General features: G+C 39.0%; 1 long non-coding RNA gene across 1 annotated transcript; it reads right to left on the reverse strand.

Moving 5' to 3' along the window:
- Positions 1–4871: 4871 nt before the first annotated feature.
- On the reverse strand, positions 4872–11205 carry LOC107311062. Its single transcript, XR_004306486.1, has 3 exons — positions 9595–11205; positions 8308–8446; positions 4872–8068 (listed from the first exon to the last, which is right to left on the reverse strand). It is a non-coding gene; the product is annotated as an uncharacterized LOC107311062 (long non-coding RNA).
- Between the last annotated feature and the right edge of the window lie 6513 nt (positions 11206–17718).

A 17718-nucleotide genomic window follows, 5' to 3' on the forward strand; every position in this document is an offset into this window, starting at 1 on the left:
CCAGAGAATCAGGATCTGAGAGTGCTGTGGTGTAAGGGATAAAATGTAACATAGCAAAACTATCAGAGCCATTGCAGAAACAATGTATTCTTATGGTTCAGCATTATGTGAATTAGTTAAAACATCACCTTTTTACAAGGAAAAGAGTGAGCAATGAAAGTGGGTTCAGTAACTGAAAGGTAGTCCATCATCCTCTACCACTGAGCTAATCACAAGCCGTTGCAGATTTATGGATGTCAGGCATGTTATAGGGTATGCAGCTGGATTAATAACAGCATCACCTAATTGACTAACCAACCACCACATTGTGTGAGTGAGGGCTGCTACTTACACCTAGTATCCCAGCTCAATATATCTCATGGTTGTCTAGCTCAAAGGTCTGGACTCCTAATTACAGGCATTTCTACAACTAAGTGTATTTAAAAATAATAATCGATAATGTATTCACTTTATGAATGAATAAGCATTAACAGGGAAACTGCCCTTCTGTTCAATCCAGTTTGATTAATGGATGGCTCAATTATAGATAGACAAGTAGTGTCACAGCTTATGAAGCCATCTACTCTGACTTCTTGTCCTGCACATGCCACTGAATTCCTTGAATTAATTCCTGCTCCAAGTAGACCGAAAGTTGTAGGAAATACCCAATCTTGATTTTGAAGTGTCCTTAACATATTTTGCTGAAACACTGTGAAACATTTGCTTATTTCTCCCACGAGTGTGCCCAGTTTCCTTTTCAGCTGATGAATCTTGTCGTGACACTGAAAACTATTTTGAAAAGTTCGTAGTTTTTTTTTTCCTCTTCTTTAATATTTGTAGCCACTGGTTAAATGAAAGGATCCAGTATTTGCTTCTGAAATCTGAAATCATAGTGTTATGCTCTCCATTAATGAGATCCTGGTCACACTGAAGTCAAATTCCCACCTCCTTGAATGAAATCAGGGTTTAATTTCTGTTTCAAATAACATCGTGTCCAAATAAAAGAGGTCTAAAAATTCACACACATTATCAGATTACTTCTATACCCCATTCTAGATCATAGACTTCTCAAAAATCACGTGGGTTCACTGATTAGAAGCTTGAGAGGAGATTTCTTTTTGGGGGAACCAGCTGGGATGATGGCAAATGTTATCGTGCTCCTGTTCCACATAATCACCCTTGTTGAACAGCTGAAAATGTGATTACGCCTCAGGTAATGAGGAAAAATTTGAATTTTAGCCACTTTCTTTTTTAATAAACAGTCATTTCGTTTTAAAAACAAAAATAATAATTGACTAAATAGGCTTTATTCCACTCTGAAAAACATAGCTTTCTAGGAGATAATGCAGGAATGAATCCACGAGAGGGACATTCACCAGCAGCCCACAGTCCCATCCAAACCCTCCAGGAGAAATTCAACCAGCTGCCGACACAGCTTTTAACTTACTTTGGAGGTTCTTAAGAAATAAAACTGGTTTGATAAGTTATTAATGGAAACAGTTTTGTAACTACTTTGGTAGTTTAATTTTCTATATTTACCCAAAAACTTTAAATAAAACATAGTCTGCTGGCTCTACATATCTTATCTGCGTGTGTGTTCATCAGAGAATCTGAATGCAGATTTTTATGATTCCATTTGGGTGCCTAAAGAAATACTGTGCATTATAAACCATGGAGTTGTTAATCAGTTTGTGAAGATTCTGACAGCTTTCTTCCTATTAACTGTGCATGCAACTGCCGAATAAAGAGCCGATGGAGCAAGATTTAATCAGCTAAAAGACAACTGGAGTGCTCTTGGATCCCTCTGCTACTGTGGGACTCAGGGAGGATCCTGCACCCTGGCAGGACTGGGTGATGAAATGATGTACTACTGAATGATACCTCACATCTGCAGAGACTTAAACTCCTTACCCCCTCCACCTTTTCTTTAGCTTCCACTTTGTGTGCTTTAAATATGAAAGATGACAGCTCATGAAAGGATACAAAGTAGGGTGCGGGCTTAAGAAAGTCAAGAACAAAGTGTCGTGTCTGGTCTTTGAATTTCTTAAAATTAAGGAGTCTTTAGAAGCAGAGCTGTTCACCTTCACTCACAACCTTGGAACTGCTCTGTGGAAAAGGCAAAGATCTTTTCCCTGTTAGTCACTTTTAGTTAGATTTAATACTTAATCTTCCAGAAATGGGGCTGCTAACCCACAGATGGCGTTCTCCAGGACGTGCCGCCCACCCTGTGCTGAAAGCTGTCTTTTCGTGTTATATGTCATCACAGACTTTAGCCAGAAAGGTTTTGAACTTGAGAGAAGAGCAGGGAGTCAGTGCTGCAGTCGCAGGGCCCCCAGCAAACTATGGGGTGAGCGCAGAACAAACATTGAAATCAGCTGCGGGGCTGGTGCAAGGAACAGCATAGGCCATCAGCCCACGGGGAGAGAAAGGACAAAGGAAAACGCACACTCTTCTATATTTAATGCAATTGTTTCCAGAGAGATCTAGTTTACTAACCTTGTCTTTATTTTCTTCCCTGAAACCCATTGGTACTCTCAGCTGGCTAGTGCAGGTTCATATAGCAGCAGAGTTGGGGCAGCTGAAACCTGTCCCATGTTGTTGGCTGAGTAATAAAATCAGCCTTGGCTGCTTTAGTAGGCTTTATGGCTTGCTCCAAACTCTGTCCTGCTGCAGCTAGGCAGCTACTCCTGGGCTCTCAGCAATTTATGGGTGGTTTGGGGTTAGGGAACTGCACCCTTTCAGCAGGTGAGTACAGGTCTGTATTATTCTTTGCAAATCAGAGATTAAGTGTGAAGGTAAAAACTCAGCAGGAACTGGGAAGTGCTGACTTTCAATAGAAAAGTGTAGCTAATCATTTTTATGAAATGACCTACAATGTGGGAGATCAGGGGTGAAAGTGAACTCGTGTTTGGTAGGACTACCAGCATGGGCATATCACTAGTGTGGCTTCCAGCTCTGGAGGGGCCTGAGCGTGACACTGGAAACCTGTCCTGCTGTTGTATCCCACCTCTGTGCCATGGGTAGTTGACTCATTGACAGAATTGACGTTGCCCAATATTGATGTACAGACTTAATGTCCTTGATATGCCCTGGCTCTGCTGGTAGTTCCCAAGAAAAAAGGGCTGATGGAAGTGGACGAGCAGGGCAAACCCTCAGAGGTGTCCACCTCTTCCCTTTGGAGACCTTTATGTTGGTGAAAGAGACAGCGATCTAGAAAGTGTTACTTCAGTGTTTTGTTTGTTTGTTTGTTTTTGTCATGAAGGGAAAAAAACTCTTCTTAAATCTCCTTTTTTTACAACTTTGTAAATATTGATATCCCTGTTGCAAGTTGGTACTTTACAGTGAAGGGCACGAACCTAGAGTAGAGTAGAGATTCAAGTTCCTGCCTAGTATAGGGAAGTGATTTGCCTGGGTTAAATATATTTCAATTCACTCATTTGATGTTTACAGGCATTTTCAGTATGTCATTAGGGAAAGACTGTACACAAATTTCCAAAGACAAAAAGTGACAGCAGCACAAATGTGGTCTCGGGAACATATCATGATGACAGAACTGGATGACTGTGGGGAACAGGCAAGGGCAGTTGTTAGGTGTGAATGTGACACTCAACACTCAGATGCTTGCAGTTCACAATTTGCTTTTATCATAATCAGCAACCTCACAACTGCCATTGTGTGTTAACTCCAGCCTGCCCTGGGCAGACCTGTATTAACCTTTGCTTATGGAACCACGGCAGGACTCAAGCAAAGAAAAAAATATATCATGTCAGATTCTCCACTGGTGTAAATCAGCTTCTTACTGCTGACTTTGAAGGAGTGACACCTGCTCTCTCAAGCTGATGATCTTACCCCATGCATCATTAAGTTGTCTCATTCTTCCCCTGCGTCTCCTTTTGTTATCTAGCTGCAACTTTCCTGTGCTGAAGACTGAAATAGGGTCTTTGATCCTCTGATAACTCCTTGAGACTCCCTCTGTCCCCAAGATAATTGGCCAAGACATTTCCTGAGTTATCCAGGGTCATCGCATCTGCCCTTTCACTTGGAGAGAGATTACAGGCAAGGGAAAAGTCTTGGAGCCTTCACAGATGCAGATGCCCTACACGAGAGCTGCCCTGTGCAGTAGGTCAGGCTCCCCTCCTGACATGAGGGATAAACTATCGCTTAACCTATCCTGTGACTGATGTGCTAACAGAAAACCTTTGGAGTGCCCTGGGCCCTCAGACAGAGCAACTTACTGCTTTTGTCCCATCTTACTGGGGGATGCTGAAAAAGGAGAGAGGGAAAGCTGCTTTTCTACTTATAGCAAGACATTTACACAGTATGATCAAGACATCTCTCAATATTCAAAAAGCAAGGCATTTTTTTTTCAGTTCTACATATTTGTAACTATTTTCCAAATCTCCAATTCTTTTTTTTTTCAACTTCATTAAAATATATGATCACTGAAAAGTGCAGTGTTTCAATAACCACATTAATGAAATGTAGGCATATGGCATCACTTCCATGTATGCACAAAGATTGCATTCACAGTACAGTCAGCAGGGTTTTATATTTACCTCAGCAGCAGAAAGTTCAGGGTGTCAGACCTAAGACTGACTCTTCAGCAGTCTTCTTAAAGATGTTTTTATTCAGCAGTGGCTTCCCAAGGATAAGACATTTCTGACATTTGCTGCTTAACAATAACACTGATCCACTAATTGATGTTTCACCAGGACTGCACAAGATATGACTTAAGAAAAATAAATAAATCAGAATATTTTTTTTCAAAATTAAATCAAACGCCTTACAAATGTCTCAGTATATTGCACTGAAGCAATTACCTTTTCAGCCAAATTTGTAATCTTATCAGGTTTGTTTGACAAGACCTATTTTCCATAAAATCATGTTGACTGGCATTAATTATGTTCCTATCCTTTAATTCTTTATCAGTTAAATCCCATATTCTATTATTCCCTCCTCACTTCCCCTCTGGTTTGATGTTAGGTTAGCTGGCATTTATTTACCAAGGTCATCATGTTCGTCCTTGCTGAATACTGGCAAAACATCAGTCTTCTTCCACTCTTCTGGAATTTCCATACTATTTCAAGACCCATTAAAAATTAACACATGGAATCAAGAATCTCCTTCACCAACTATTTGAGACTCCTCAGGTGCAAGTTATCTGGGCCTGATGAATTACAGGTTTTTATCACAAGTAGATGTTTAACATCCTATTTGGTTACTAATGGACTGAAAAAGGCTTCAGCTGCTTGATACGATACTGCTGTCATCCTACTTTCTCCAAATTGAGGATGGACGTGTTTATTGAATATGGCTTTCTTCATTATTAATGATCTTACCTCCTTCATCTAGTAGTGGCTTACTTCCTTGCTGGTACTTTTTCTGTGTATAATGCATTTCAGATGCTCTTTGCATGTGTCATTTTTCTGTCCTGTTGGGTATGCAGGTATCTTAAGATTCAATTTTCTATTTGGCATAATTCTCCTCTTTCTTCCCTTTGCTATAAGCTGCTGTTCTAATCTCTGCCTCCTACAAAATGAAGTAATACCTTGGAGAAGAGAGAAGGGGAAGGAGAGTCCACCCTTCTGCTATCTTCAGGTGTCTTTGCTTTTAATTAATATTGTTCTTCTTATTATCTCAGCTTAACTTTATGAATGATTTGACTGTGCCTGGTATTCTAAATAGCCTTGAGGGGATCATTTCTGCAAACGAAAGAGTCTTCTTAAAAAGAGATAATACCAGCTTCCTCTTACTCCCCTTTCAGCTATTCTCTGTTGACCAAAGGGCCCATCTTCTGGGAGGTTAATTCATGTCTGTTCAGTTAGTGCCAACTTCCCTTTCTTGTCTGTCAGCTTCCCTTTCCTTCAATGACCACTTCTCTACACAGAGGAAAGCAGCAAAATGAGCGTGCATATACCAAGTGCCTCTATCCATCATCAGATGACAGGCACTTTTATTTCTTGCAAGATTGAATCTGGTCTAGTAGTGCACTAAATATTTGCAAATTACCCCATTCTGAGAGGTATCACACCAATGATGCGGGGGGGATCACCCTCTTCTGATGGAGGTTGGCCTTTTCTTCCAGGTAACTAGTGATAGGATGAATGCTGATGGCCTTAGGTTGTGCCAGGAAATGTTCCAGTTGGATATTAGGAAAAAAATTCTCTCAGAAAGAGTGGTGAGGCATTGACAGAGACTGCCAAGGGAGGTGGTGGAATCACCATCCCTAAAAGTGTTCAAGAAACGTGTAGATGTAACACTGAGGGACACAGGTTATTGGGGTTGGTCTAGATGATCTTAGTGGCCTTTTCCAACCTGAATGATTCTGTAGCTCTATTTTACAACAGCAGTTTGAATGCCCCCAGATGTGCTTATATGGGAATGCAGTGCACTCCCAGCTGTGCTTTTAGCACAAGCACAAACTATGGGTATGGCATTTCAAAGGGAAGCCAAAGGTAGAGTGTTTCTGTTACAATCAATAGCCTGGGGAATTCTCAGTCCTTGCAAGAATATTTTTGGTGATGGTTTTTCTTGTTTGGGATCCTTTCTGCTTAGCAGGGAAGGGAAAAATATAGTCAGAGGCTGGGAGCTTTACTTTGAATGAAAGTAGGTCTGTGCCTATTTTAGGATAAGAGGAAGGTAGCTATTAGGGCAGGTACTATGTTACATTTAGACTTACGGAAATAGCTACGTAAAAGAAAAGCCTGCACCTCAACCATGTGTTTAAAATCCTTTAAAATGTGTTTAAATGCTGCTAGCCATGCCTGCGTTGCTGCTAGAAGAGGACCAGATGCAGCCTCACCTTGAGGTGAGGGCCTTCGCTGGGCTCACATCCCTACTGTGTAGGACTAAGCGCCCTTTGCAGTGTCGCCTGTGCTGTTGTGTTAGGAGAGCACTCCTGGCCTGCAGGGTTTGTTCAGTGTGTGGCACCTAGGCTGCAGCTCCTTGGGTGCCATTTCTGTAGATCAAAATGCAGAAAGCCTAGGAAGGTACGTGTAGTGAATGGACATTGCTTGGATAGGGAAGGGGGGGTAACATGCAGTGGTCTCATCCATGCTTCCTTTGGGGATTCTTTCTGGTGCAAACTGTTTGACAAAATGCCAGAGCTTATTTCTGGGGGAGGTACTTGGTGCAATCCATAGCTAAGCCAGGGATTTATGCTGTTTAACATTGTGGAGACATACACCAGAAATGTACTTTAGATGCAGAACAACTGCATTCCAGAGAAAAGCTCACTTCTTTGCCTGTTATCAGTATAAATTAGCTTTCAGAGTTAAGAGAATGGCAATGACAATAATTATTATAGCCTTCAAATGAGGGGAATTTGTGCCTCCAAACAGTGGCAGGCCTACTGGTTTTGTCACTGAGAAGTCTGTGAATGTGGTGAGATAGGAAGGCTGCTTGTGAATGGGAGATGACAGACTCCATATGTGCAGAATAAATGGACTGTACAGCCCAAGCATGTAGAAAGGACCTGAAGAGTAGACATGAATGACCAGATGGAAAAGCAGATGTTCTTTAAGACAACAGTTGGGAAAATCTCAGTGTGTAATAGAGGAAACCAAGCAGCTCAGCAACAAATCTGGTTAATATAACTGTTCAGTATTTGGTGCAAATATACAGTGAAAATAAAAATATATTCTTTTGATTTTTCTTAGTAAGCTTCCCAATAACAATAAAATTAAAACCAAGAGCATATAGAAAAATTATTAACTGTAAATTAAATCCTTGGTAATGAACATATTAACAGCAACTCAGGATACCTTCAAACACTAGAAAATGAGAAACAGAAATCAGCATCTCCAAAGATTAATGATACTTTCCCTGCTATGCTTGAAGAAGGATGCTTGCTTATGCTTCAAGAAGTACCTTAAAAGATCAAAGAAACGATAAAGAGGAGACGTTGCATTAAGACTACAGAATTAACACTTGAAAATTACGTTTAGCTGGACCCGAAGTACCACATTCAGCAAACGTGCTTGCAACATGGATGAGAATCAACTGCTCACAGCAGTGTGGGAAACAGTGTCGAAATCACAGCTCATCAGTTCCAAACACCTTCAGAGGAAATCCACAGAGGCAGAACTTTCTTAAAGAAAAGAAAGAAAATGAGTCATTTCAAAGCTACATCTCATGGGAGTTACATTAAAAAATAAAAAATAAAAAAATTAATTAAAAAAAAGAAAAAAGAAAAAAGAAAAGTAAATAACTCAAAAATATGCAGAAACTAGATGAATTGAAGCAGTCATGAAAGACCTAAGATAAGATACCATTGTAGTCTTAGGAATGAAATAAAGATTTGATAATAAAACTAAATGGATACATTACCCACATAAAAACTTTGACAGTTTGAACTTATCCCTTTGTATAACATCTGATGAAATATTTCCTGAGAAGTCAGATTCTTTGGATGGTATCGAATTGTGATTCATGTATTCAGAGCTCCTTTTACACCATCAAAGGTATCCTCAGAAACAACAAAAAAGCACTTGATGAGTTAAAATTGACACAAATTAGTTGCTTCTCGAATTAAGTTAGTGTTCTCAAGGAGGATGGCTGTATCTTGTACTTTTTCTATGAGTCATTTTAAAGAGATCTTGACTTCAGCTAACCTCACTGGGGCCACTTGTCCTCAGTCCTCAAAGGCTGGTATGTACAATGCTTCTGTCAAGAATCAGTGATTGAAAACATTTAGCTGAAATCAATAAATCCTCCCACTTAGCTTAATGCTTTTATCTCCTGTCTGTTTTTAAGATTTAAATGTTGCTACCCTATAAAATTCATAGAAGAGGAAGAAAGAAACAATATACTGTAGGACCTTCACTTGTTCAACAGCATCTGTGTATTTCTCAGTATACTTGGGCTTCACAGGTATTCAGATTGCCTATTTTAATTATTACTACTGTAAATACAAATATTAAATATATATATGTATAATTTTATTTAAAGAGCAATGGAATATTTGAAGCTATTTCTTAACCAGTGGTTCTTTAGCCACGGTACTCTGTATTCCTTGTCATTAGGTCATATGGAATTTCTTGCAGCCCACTTCACGCCAAGCAACATAATTTGACTTTTGAAGCTCTAACCACGATGAGCAGGAAGTAGTGAATCTGATGTTTTAACACTGTTAGTTAGGTGCATGTGCTCAAAAACACATTTTTCTTCCTTTCACACTAGTGTTTTTTTCAATGGGCTATTTAAAATGAGAACAGTTGTTATTTACATTGTCTGTTTTTGACTGTTTATTACTTTACTTAGTTTACTAGCCCAAATAGTAACAACTTTGCCAGCACACTTAAAATCAAGCAGTGGTAAGAGGTAAGCACTGTGATGTGTATCTCTACACTCATTTTGCTGTATTTCAAAGAAAATGGAGAGAGAGGGAAGGGGTCTGTTGTAAGAGATATAGGTCTTTTAGGAAAAGCTCCAGATAACATAATTGGAATAGAAACAAGGGGGTCCTACAGAAATGTAACAGAACACTGCAGAAATTAGAAATTACTCTAAAACCTATGGAGCATCACATCTTTTATATGATTTTTTGAACTATTGTATAGAATTTTATAGCAGAGGTATCTGAGGTATAGGATGGTACAGGAAAAAAAAACTTACAGAATGCTCATCATTTTGTGTTAAATTCTACAGGAATTTTTCATCAGGGCTGAACTGCTTCTAAGGTGCATCCTGTGTGTGTTTCTTCTTTACTCCCGTGGCAAGCTGCACTTTGGTTTTAGTCTGCATCACATTCTGAATGTGTGAGTAGCCTTTTGTGGGTAGAAAAGAAGACAGTTCTCTCATTAATCAGCAGGTTCATGTGGAAGTCTATGCTGTCTTAAACTTCATTGGTAGGTCACCATCCAGCTGCATGAGCCATTGTGTTTGAGTTTTAAACAAGGACGTACAATAGGCACTGTATCTTCTGGTGTAAAATGTACACAGAAAATTGCATATGACTTCCATCAGCAAACTGAGGTTTTGTATTATTTCAATGGACTGAGGCCCCTTTTTCAGTGCATCAGGGAGCTGAGAAAGTGTACACAAAGGACTGTATAACAGCATAATTTCCTGACTTGGTAGAAATAAGAGGACCTTTTTTTTTTCAGTGAGATCCAAAGCTGGTAGATTATGTACAAAACAAACACAAGATTAACTGTATGTTCAAATAGTACTTTTAAAAAGCCAGCCAGTTCAGATATTGAAGCTCGCCAGTTGTTCATACCATGAAACTGAAAACAGAGTTTGGGGAGATTTCTGCTGAAGGCGATACAACAGAGATGAGAAATGACAAAAGGGTGCAAGCTCCTCCTGATGTAGGAGGGAGAAAAAAAAGTCAAAACAGTAATAAACCACAACCAGGTCATTGGGTCAGTCCACATGAGAAAACCAACATGCAACAGAAGGGCCTCTGAAACTTCTGAAGAACAGAAGATCGGTAGGAAAGCATTTTTATGAGAAATAAAATGTGCCTTCCTGTCAGGGAGGAAGGGAGTTGCAGGGTGCTTGAGAAATGGAAAAAAAAAATGCCATTAAACCCTGATATGAATAAAGATCAGGTGAGAGAGGATGTCACCCTGTGGCCTTTGGAACTGTATTTTTGCTGCCTCCTGAAATTATGTTTTCCTGAAACAAAGGAACAGTATTATGGAAAAGTGGGTGCCAGGTACTTTAGGAAAATGAGACACAGCGAAGCGGATAAAAGAGACAAAGACAATAGCAATCCTCTGCAATAAAGAGAAGGCAGCTGAGGTCTGAGACAAAGGTGAATATTCTGAGCCAACAAGATGACTGAAGCAGGGGAAGGAAGGAGGGAAAGGTGATTCACAATAATGTTTGAAAGACATTGGCCTGAATATTTATCAGTGTCACAGCAAACTTAGCTTGGCAGCCTTGTTGGCTGACTTAGTTCTTTTAGTGATTCCCCACCCTTAAGATGACAAACTGGAATGTAGTGCAAAATACAGCTCATAGTTTAAGTTGAAAACAACAGTGCTTAAGCCTGCATGCCTATTACTTACACACTGTCATAAAATTGCATAGGTTTTCTGTAGATGTAACCGAAGGATTTGCTTGGGCTAACATCCAACAAAGTGGATTCTGTTTAGCCAACATGGACTCTTGTACACCTACACTGATGTGCATTTAACAAGCCCACTGCACACTTCAAAGCATCTCACTTGCAGAAACTCCATTCAAATTAAAATGTAAGTCCTATGCCCTCATCAATGATTTGGCTCCATCTTTAGTTTAGAAATAGCTAAAATGGTTCTGAAGTGATTAATCCAACTGATTGATGGTGGATACAAAAGTACTCAAGGAAATTTTCTTTTGGCTGATAGCAAAGCTTTAATTTATACTGCTTTCATAAGGGCTATTTCTGCACGTATATAATGGTATTCTGAAGTGACTGGTTTCCTGAAGGTTAAGATGCAGGTGCTGTTAAGTATCTTAGAGGAGTGCTCAATCAATAAGTTTCAGAGCTGTGTTCAATGCTGTATTCCAACTACTCCAAAGTTAAAATTACAGTCCAACTCTTACCGATAGGTAAGGTCAAAGCAAATGTCACATTATGAGAAGACAAAAAAGGATCATGTCTGCTATTGGTTGCGCTGGTAAAAGCGGAGTTAACACCAGATGTCATGCTACTGTAACCAAGAACTGAATTTGGCTATTTGTTTTGAATCACTGCTATCAATAAATGTCTGCCAAAAATAACCAACTGGTAAATATTAATTTAAACAGAAAAATTGGAAATCATTTTCACACTGAGTTGTGACATGGGGCCACTGCATGCTGGCAGTCAGAGGATGACACTAAGCCAAAGAAATACCTGGAAAGCATTACTTCTGTGTGACATCCAATAAAGATGCCACACACACACCCCTACATTTTTCAGCAATTAAATATCTGCGAATGAAAGTGCTTTCTTTCCCCAATTCCCTGTCTGCAATGGCCAAAATATGGCCCAGCAGTGCTGTAATAGAAGTTTTTCAGGGTGGCCCCTCTGCACAACATCTGTTTCACAGTCTGATAGTAGCGTCTCCAACCAGCTGCTTCAGTTTGCTTCTGGCTGTCACTGCTATAGGTTAATAGGAACAGAGGCAAGAGAAGGGCCTAGGCCAGCATAAAGCAGAAATAACAAAATTTTCTGCCAAAAGGGAGTGTGGGATAAGAACTTTAATGGGCAAGCAAACAAAGAATCAGACTGAAGCCTGAGGCGCTTCAGTGTGTTGGCAACAGACAAGCAGTCCTGGAACAAGTGCAGCCCAGAGCCTCAATTTGAAATGACTGTGTAGCCCCCATGCCAAAAAAGTTTGGCTCTGTGTGTACATGCATGCATGTATATCTATATCCCCACACCAAATATGTACTTGTGATAATGTAGTAAATTACAGAGCCATATGATAAACTGCATGTGCCTTTGACCACCTCACTTGCCCCCTGCCAGCTAATCCATCTCCATTTGGATTTATTCTATCATTGCAAACGGAGGCTTTGATTCTGCAAATACTTATGTGTGTGCTTAACGTACAGCTCTTGAACAGTGTGGTTGTAAACAAATTCAACCGCATGTAATTCCAGCATCAGCTCTAGGTGGGATCGTAGTCATCCCTTCTACATTCAGTAAAAGCAGCTTTGCCTTTTGGTTTCTTTAAGCTGGTGGGATCACTGCTCTAGCACTGATGCTGACTGCTGGCTCAGTGTATGTCACAGATAAATCCATGTTGTTGCACAGACTTCAATAGTTTTACTCCAATTTATATCAACTGAGACTCTGCACCGTTGGTGAAGAGAAGTTTGTAAGAATTAATGTACCCAATCAAGAAACACTAGTGGAGCACCATTTTGAAATATCAAGCATAAAACATGAGTAGAGTGCATGTACCAAATTCCTTATTCCCACAGAGTGCAAGTGCAGGCTGATGGTATTGTATTGCCAGGTGATCTATGCAGTCACCCTTGTTTCATGAATGTAGGGAAGGTGTTGCAGAGCTTCTGTCACCTGTTCTCTTGTGGCTTCGGATCCAGATTTCCTCTCTGTCCCCTTCCATAAACTGTGCATAACACAAAGAGAAAGGCAGCAGAAGAGAAGTGTAATTGTATACTGCAAAATAATATTCATAAGTCACACAAACGCTAAACCCTATGTATAATGAATCTGTCCTTTAGGGACAGTCCTTTCCATGTCATTGTCTGGTACTTATGTTGTTGTTCATCTAGCTAATTACTGCTTTGAAAGGTATAGTCCTGCTGTCATGCCTAGATTAGCAGCAAGTGTTTGGCCAGCTACTTTCTTGTCACAGTTGATAATTATTTAATGAGTTCTGTTCTTCCCTAGGAAAGCAAGATTGGGATAGAATTGGACTTATTTTATCACAGTAGCATTGCTGCGCCTCTTGGCAGGCTTGACAGCAGCAGGGCTGGATTTCAGTAAGACAGAAGAAGAATTTCCATAAGTAGTTCCTGAATCAGTTGGAAGCAAAGGGAAATTAATAGTAATGAGTCAATAGATACTGACTCATTACCATGTTAGCTGCCAGTCTTCTCCTGCAGCTGTAACCATGCTAGAAACTGGGTGATGTTCTTAGATGAAGGAAAAGCCATTATAAGCCAGTACAATATTCTGCTAAAATGGGAAATCTAACTTTAGATCTCCAGATTTCTCCATCCACAGGAGTTGCATTATCTTTTCTTTTTTGCAGTAGGAGTCTATTGATAAATAAGAGAGCATCATCAACAGGACCATATGGAGCCTACCTTCAGATTACCTGTCTGGAAGAATGTTTGGAGAAATAAAGACAAGAAAAGAAACTTTGTGTTGTGGCCAGGTTAGGATGATACTGGCAAATATTTATTGCATATATATCTACCTGATGCCGTGGGGCATATTTTAATAGCTCTGTGATAACTGTTTTCAGTCATTTTCCATGTCTGCCTGTAAAATTTCAGGAGTAAATGAAGAACTGCATATGGAAAATGGCAAATCTTTGAAAGGTGATTAAAAAAAACCATAAAGAATACCAATTGAAATAAAATCTACATTTTAATTTTTATTATATTTTTTAATTCAGAAGTTTTAAGATTTTCAGTGTCAAGTCAAAGCACTTACTTAGATAAATCTCAGATACTTCTTATCTGTTAGCATTTTCTTTCAAGGAAAACTTGAAAGAGACAAATGCATTCAAAAAGGTAGAATTTTCTGCAAACTGACAGCTGTAAATCCTACCTATCTTTACTGTTTGCCTTCCCCCCAAGTTACATTTTTTTCTTCCCAAAGTTGTACAGACATTCTAATTCTTCAAGGCTCATAAGCACAGTTACCTTTTTCTCAAAGGTTACAGATTCATTGTGGACTCACGTGCAGTCCATTCCATTGCCATTCTGTAAACTCCTCAAAGCACTTGAGTATATTTGAGATATGTTGGTGGGTTTATCTGTCAGTCTGAGATACTATAAGTTTTCTCTAAGTTCTAAAGTTGCTTTTCCTAAATTGGCATTGAGCTATCACCTCAGCACTACCAGACAATGCCATGATGTCCTACATTGAAGTGCCTTCTATGTGGCCACATCACTCAAGGCAGCAGTGGTAGCCAGATGGGGAAAGGTTGGTTTGTCTGAAATAAATGACCTGAAAAGCTGGAGGACTGCTGCTCTCAGCAAATCGCTCCTATAAACAGCAGGAGCAAGTGAACTCTGAAAACATATGAATTTCTTGTTAAGCAAGCATACCCAGTAATGCTAATAAATACTAATAATTTACACATCATATATAAAATGGACAATATATGAATATCTCTTAGTATTAAATCTAATGTATATATATTTTCCAAGCAAAATAGTTTCTTACCTGGAGTATTTGCAGAATTTTCTATTAGGCAATATATGTGTTTTAAATGGTCTAATCCCAAATTCACTGAAAATAGTGATTCCAGTGGCTTTCACACCAGGACAGAAGTACTGATGCAAAATGAGTCTGCCTATGGGTCTTTATTATATGTTCTGTGAAATGTAGCCTGATATGGCAATCAAAATTTTTCTAGGAAAGCAGCAAGTAAAATGAAAATTTAATATTTTATGAATATTCAGACTGAAAAGGGATTAAAATATGTATGCTTAAGTAATCTGGGAGAAATCCATCTTGGTTCCTGCCATAAGAGATAGATTTTGTTACAATGAGCTGTGTGGTAAGCTGTGTGCCCTCTGTTGCACACTGTATTGTCTCCTTAGGACACCAAGCAGATGAAACAATACCTCAGTAAACATTTGTGGCTACAAACAGCACTGCTAATACAAGTTAGTAATCAGCACTTCAACGTTTTTCACAAAAACATTTAAGCTAGTAGCATAGAAGTAACAGATTTATCAAGAGGTTTATTACTACATTTTTCACAAGTCTAAAAGCTATAGGTATTTTCTGTTCTTATTACTAGATTTGGGATCCAAAGAAAGAAACTGTGTGTTTATCTGTTATATACCAATTTCTCTGGGGATGTTTTTCTTACGGTACTAGGATAACCGAGTTGCATTCTGTGCTGATTTATTTACAAGAGGTAGAAAGGTGCTGAGAAGATATTCTATGCCTATGAGGATGCTGTTTTTACAGTTTGGAATTTCTTTATTCTATACTCTCTTGGATATACAGAGCTGTGGCTTCATTCTGGGTGTCATTTTCATTGCAGATAACCAATTACTGAGTCACTCATGAAATGTGGGGAGATTTCAAGTCGTATATTTCTTGCTACACTTCTAACAATCTATTCTGTGTTAAACTCACTGACATCCCAAACGAGGACCAGGTCACATGTGAAAAGGGTTTAGCTGTTTATCTTGAAGCCTCTTATGCGTATATCAAGCATTTGGGTAGCCTGTTCTTGCTGAAGTAAGGGAGTGAGGGGGTAAAAATAAAGAGCATATCACCTTCTCTGATGTATTCTTTACCCTTCCCTCCTGCCTCACTGGCTGAGCTATGTGGTGATGTTTGCAGAAGAGACACAGCCCCAGACAGGAGCCATTCATGCAAGACAAAGCACTAAAAAAAAGCCCTAAATCCAAATATCCCCTAATCTTGAGAGATTTTTGGGGCTGGATTCGCATCTGATGTTTCCTATAGTTTTCATATGTAGGCACATTTTTAAAATAAGCTGCTTTTGCCTATTTATCCTACCATAAACTTGTACACATGGTTACATACTGAAAGGAATGTTATGTTAGTGTTATATATGGCTATTAATTATCTTGAACTTACCATACTCAGTATTTCCATCAACTCTTCCTATATCTATCACTATCTATTTGTCTATATACACATAACCAGAAGTCTAGTGATGTTACAGACAATGTGACAGAAGAACTTACTCCCGGTACACAGGTCTTTTTGAGCAGATATTGTCTGAAGGAACTTCAGACACTTTGGGGATCATAATGTGAAGAAAATGGGAAACAAGAATCACAGGTAGTTAGAAACAAACCCGTGTCAGGTCAGTATTAGTGCACTGTGGCTCCCAAAAATACATTTTCTTTGTGCAAAAATCAAAATGAGTTCTGCCTGCAGAACAAATACAGGAGAAAAGTAAGCAATAGATAATTTCTTTGTGTATAAACTAATTGTCAGTGCAAAATGCAAGCAGCGACAATGCCCTTCCATTCAAGGCATTCTCGTTTTATTCTGAACTGGGCAAGCACTGAACATTTACTCATTTGACAGGGGTGAATGACACAGAAGTCAGCATCTTGTGATCAACAGGAAAAGAAAGAAAAAGAAGAACACTCACTATTCTGATGTCATCTCCCATTGTTATTGTTGTTGTTCCTCCAAATAATGGAATTCTGGAAGCAAGACCATAAATCTCAAAGCTCAGCATTGTCTCATTTGGAGATCAAGGTCCTTGTTGCTGATTGATTCATGCATTTTTCATTTGGCTACTAATATCCTTTAAATGGAACAGACACTTAGGCAGTGAAACTGGAGCTATCTTCCTCTTCCCCGAGAGGATTTAGCATACAAGTTAAGCAATTTCCTGGATGATTTTTGGTAGAAAATATCGTTTATGCAAAACAATGAATATTATTCACCTCAAAAGTCTAACATTAATTTTCTCCTCAGTGAGCCTGGTACTATTGTGCATTAAGAGCACTCAGCATTTAAGGTTAGATTGTGATACCTTTCTCAAGTTGAATAATACCCGATTCTTTGAGTTACACTGTTGGAATGAAGTACTGAAGATATCACTTGACATGTGAAAGAATATCACAATCAAGCCCTTAATGAAATTTATAGAAGCTGAGAGTGTTCTCTACAAGAGTGAGTCTGTAATCCATATTTTTCTATTTTTCTGGATGTGTTCTACTTAACTTATAACCTTTAGAGAGCTGCATGGTAATGGCCTGATGTAGCTACTTATGGTTCTCTCCAACTTTGATCATTTTAAAGTTGTCTGAGCTTCTACAGCTAACACCACTATCATTGAAAATGTATCCCTGGTTCAAAATTATGAATGCTAGTGTGTTATAAAAACATTATAAACAATATTTTTTTCAGAAATTCAGGTAAAATAGCTGCTCTGGGATCACCAAGCTTGCTAGGCATGACATGGGATAAAGAGTACAGACAGCTGTGCTCTAAGAGTTATTTGGATTTTATTCAGACCTTTAGGTAAATTCCAGTTTATCTCAGGCTTAGGATATAAGCCTCAATGTGTCAAAGAGTATGAAAGTCTTTTACCCTTTGATCCTGCTTTG

Source organism: Coturnix japonica, chromosome 3 (genome assembly GCF_001577835.2).
Source record: "Coturnix japonica isolate 7356 chromosome 3, Coturnix japonica 2.1, whole genome shotgun sequence".
In the NCBI taxonomy this organism is placed as follows: Eukaryota; Metazoa; Chordata; class Aves; order Galliformes; family Phasianidae; genus Coturnix; species Coturnix japonica.